We start from the raw sequence: 4,647 nt of genomic DNA on the forward strand, positions 1-4,647 counted from the left end.
GAAAAAGTTTTTTAGGAGTCGCGGCAATAGAGGCGGCGCAACTATAACGATATGTGAATAATCCCGCCCACTCTAAAGCGGTACTAAACTGCAGTGGAAACGCAAACCGAGCCAAGCCGTACCGTGCCGTGCTGTACAGTTGTACCACACAGTGGAAAAGCGCCATTAGATTCGCTTTTGGTGTGCACACACCATTAGTGTGTGGTAATCAGTCGTTTAGCATGATTCCTAGTTTTCTCTCAAGGATATGGGTGTTTTAAAATCTGTTCAAAAGTCCTGTGTATTCCAGCCTTTAGTCAGACTGGTTACATTTGTGAACTGAAATCGCGCTCACGTGACAAAGTAGCCGGTAAAAATTGTGTTCTGTGGGGATAAAATAAAGCAATAAGCCCTGTGAAGCCATGGTTTACAGTGAATTTATAACAGCTAAGGTGCGTTGTTTTTTTTATAAGCCCCTTAGCTGTTATAAATTCACTGTAAACCATGGCTTCACAGGGCTTATTGCTTTTATAAAACGGTTATTCCATATACGTAGTAAGGTTTCACAAAATAAAACAGAGCAAATAAAGTGTAAATTAATAAAAACATTATTCTTCCGCCAAACAATGTAGTTCCTCAGAATCGGTTGTGGTTGCAACAAAGTGGTTGCCAAGCAACACACAAACGTAAACAAAGGTGTATGTTTGTAGAGTAATTTACAACTGCTTCGAACGTGGCTCAGCCAATCAGAATCAAGGACCGGAACTATCCGTTTTATAATACACATTTTTTGGCGGGGTTCCCCTGGTAAAATTTGTATTATAGTGGCTAAACATCACGTTATTAGAGTCACTTTATCCCATGACATGAAAAACAACCCACGGCAACAGTGTAAAAGTAGCCCAATTCACGGGAAAACCACAGACCTGGCAACACTGACAACGAGTGCAGTGCTGAAAACGGGCAGAGCCATAAGGTCTATATATACAGTAGAGTACATACACAAGAAATACTGTCATTATTTATCACTATATTATAGATTGACACATTACAAGTATATTGCAAATACGTTATTATTACCATTTAAGATGCCTTTAAAAGGATAGTTCACACCAAAAAATGTAAATAAATAAATAAAATAATTAAAAAAGTGGTTAATTACTTGTAATTTTGTCTTTCAAAACAAGTATGATATACTTGATATATTTGGGAAAAAAATGTCTCAGTTCTTTTTTTTTTTCCATGTTTTGGACCCCACTGACTTTCATAATGTGGACAAAACAGTTTAAACATAGTTCAAAATATCTATTTTCAAACAGGTTTTGAACAACATAAAGGTAAGTAAACGACGACAGAATTTTCATTTAGGGTGAATATCCCATCCCTTTATTATCCCACACAAATAAGACAAACCTCAACCGAAATTTACAAACAAAAATGATTTTAAATATTTAATTCTTCCCATAAGCCCTCTTTAATGTCACTGAATTTTCACATGGTCGGACACAATGTAGCTCCTCAGACCACCTAACAAAGAGTTCAATGGCTAATGCATAAAGTCCATTTATTCATTTGTGCACTTGCTCACCAAATGCAATAAGAGAAGTAGGGCAGCAGCATGTAAAATGATTTGACTGGTTGATGCAGTCAAGACTATATTACTTGATAGCTTCTCTAAATTGAATTTTTGGCAGGGAGGATTTTACGTGCTAAATGCTGATGGAAATGAAAGAGACAGTAGTCAAACATCACACAGGCTGGGCCCATTGACCTGCATATGCGAGAGGGACAGGCAGCCAGAAAACACACAGCAGCAACACAAAAAGGGCTCTGTGGCCCTGACGGCAATGTGGGAGCCCCTCACTGGTCTCACTGGCAGGAGATCATTGTTATTCTCAGCAAATCAGAGCATGGATGACACACAACTTCATTCTTAGAAACATTTTCCCTCTATATGCGCGCGCACACACACAGAGACTATTATTTGGAGCCAGCCAGCTATTCAGCTGACAGACAATCTTATGCTATAGCAAAGTAAATTAATGCAAACACTGCATCAATTAATGCAAAGCCTCACTGCATCAGAGTAATTAACACTGCAGGCCGGCCCTATATATGTTGACATGAATGAAAATACACAATAGTGTGTGCCATGAAGACTGCATTATCTTCAGAAGGTCATTGTATGATGAAGAAACAACAGTTCATTGCTGTACTGTTTTAAAACCATCATATAGAATTTAAAGGGACAGTTCACTCAAATCATTTACTCCCTCTTGCCTAACAATCTAAAAAGTAATGTAGGATGTTATGTGTAATGTAGTTCCATTCCTGGTTTCTGATTGGTCAGTTCAGTGTCCTAATAAAGTAACATCTATGACATCACTGTGAATGGATTATTCCTTCACAAAGTTCTGTTATGTCAGGGATTAGCCTATTAGCAATTGGAAGGATGCCACGCAATTAATTTGCTTAAAAATAATGCTTAAATGCCATTTGTGACCTTGGACCACAAAACCAGTCATAAGTAGGCTAACACGGATATATTTGTAGCAATAGCCAAAAATACATTGCATGGGTCAAAATTATAAATTTTTCTTTTATACCAAAAATCATGAGGATATTAAGCAAAGATCATGTTCCATGAAGATTTCCTACCGTAAATATATCAAACCGTAATTTTCGATTAGCAATATGCATTGCTAAGGCCTTCATTTGGACAACTTTAAAGGTGATTTTCTCAATATTTAGATTTTTTTCTTTTTTTGCACCCTCAGATTCCAGATTTTCAAATAGTTGTATCTCAGCCAAAAATTGTCCTGTCCTAACAAACCATAGGCCTACATCAATGGAAAGCTTATTTATTCAACTTTCAGATGATTTATAAACCTCAATTTAAGAAAAAACGGACCCCTATGACTGGTTTTATGGTCCAGGGTCACATTTGTGTTCTTGAAATTTTTATTATGCAGTAAATGTTTTATAAGAAAGTTCGAGGCTGTGCTGTATTGTTAATATAGTCAGTCATCTCGCTTAATTATGTACCCTTACTTAACTTTTCTGAACATATTGTGTTTACATAGTATACTAATACAGTGAACTATACTGTGTTATTTCACACTTGACAGTAACATTAAGCGCAGTTAAAAACTAGGTTACAGCTCACCGCTTCGTAACACTAACATTGATGCTGGCGCCCTCTAGTGTTCATAACCATATGCTCGCCCTGCGGTGACAGACACTAACAGCACTCTACTGAAACACAAACCTGTAGTCATGTTTCGATTAAACTATTAAAAAAAAAAAGACGTAATCATATGTTCAATTAATAAACACTCCAACACTCCCACTTTCTATTAATAACAAATAAGCAGCATTGTCATAATTACAGCAGAATACAAAAAATAAAAATATTTAGCCAATATGGGGGCCTCAAATATTGTGTTGGACAAAGGAAAGATTTAAAGAGACAAGCTGAGAAGCGCTGATGTACATTTAATGCGTATGGTCCTCATGTCATTGCAAATAGTCTCTGTGGCAGATGCAATGCAGCTTTATTAGAGAGCGTCTGAGAACGTGACACACCACCTTTCAAACTCCTTGAACAGAACCAGCTTAGATGAGATAAAGTACCTACCTAAACTAATTCAAATCTGAAGTCTTCACCCTGTAAATCTATTAAGGAGATGTTGGCGAGATGTACTAATTCACTTTAACCTTGATGGCCGTTTGATCTTTTCACAATCCAGGACACAAAACAAGTGTAAAAATTATTTGAACAATGAATAGTTCAACATTAGACCTTTTTTTTTTATAAACAAATGGACAGAAATGGAGTATACTTTTTTTCATTATGCTTTTCTTCCGTCATAATAGCAGTTCATAATACATTAGCCAATACGAAACAATGTAGAAATTTACCTTTGTTCTTTTTTCATGGATTTTTTTTTAATTTTTTTAAAAGATGCACAAATTAAATTTTTTGAAAATTGTATTTTTTTTAATGAAAAAACATTACCTTTTTTGGATACTAAAATTATTTTAATGGTTTTAAGATTATAATAAGGTAACAGCAGTAAACTGATTAAATTAGCCAAGTTCAAACTTGCAATCAAACAGCATATTTCAAATTAACGTTTACAAATGTAAAAAACACTTTTTCATATAAAATGACAGAAACAATGGTAAAACGTAACTTAAAATGAAATTTTGGTAAAACCAAGCAACTCCATACTTAATAAAAATTCCACTGTAACATCTAAAAATCTAAAAACGGTCACCAGCAGCACAGCGAATAAAAGACACACACAATATGGTGAATAGCTCAGAACCTTTATTCAGAGGGCAACAAGAGTAAAATATAAAATTTATGGGCTGTTTTTCCTTTCTTTCAGGTGACAGAAATTAATTTCAGAACCATTGTATGGGAGAACAATCCATAGAGGAAAAGAGTCAAGAATGGTGCGCTCGATGCTTGTGAAGCCCCTCAAGATATCTGAATGGATGAAACCCCAGTTCACCCTCCCTCCACCATCAGTGCTCTACTTCTCATTGCAGGGTCTCTGTAGTTTTCCTCAAAATCTTTTCCTTTTAATTTTTTGCTACATCTCTGCAGTTTTTAAAAAGTAAACAAACAAAAAAAAAACAAGTCCTTCAAAAAAATAAAAA

The sequence above is a fragment of the Sinocyclocheilus rhinocerous genome, unplaced genomic scaffold, assembly GCF_001515625.1.
Source record: "Sinocyclocheilus rhinocerous isolate Xijiao unplaced genomic scaffold, SAMN03320098_v1.1 scaffold1548, whole genome shotgun sequence".
NCBI lineage: Eukaryota > Metazoa > Chordata > Actinopteri > Cypriniformes > Cyprinidae > Sinocyclocheilus > Sinocyclocheilus rhinocerous.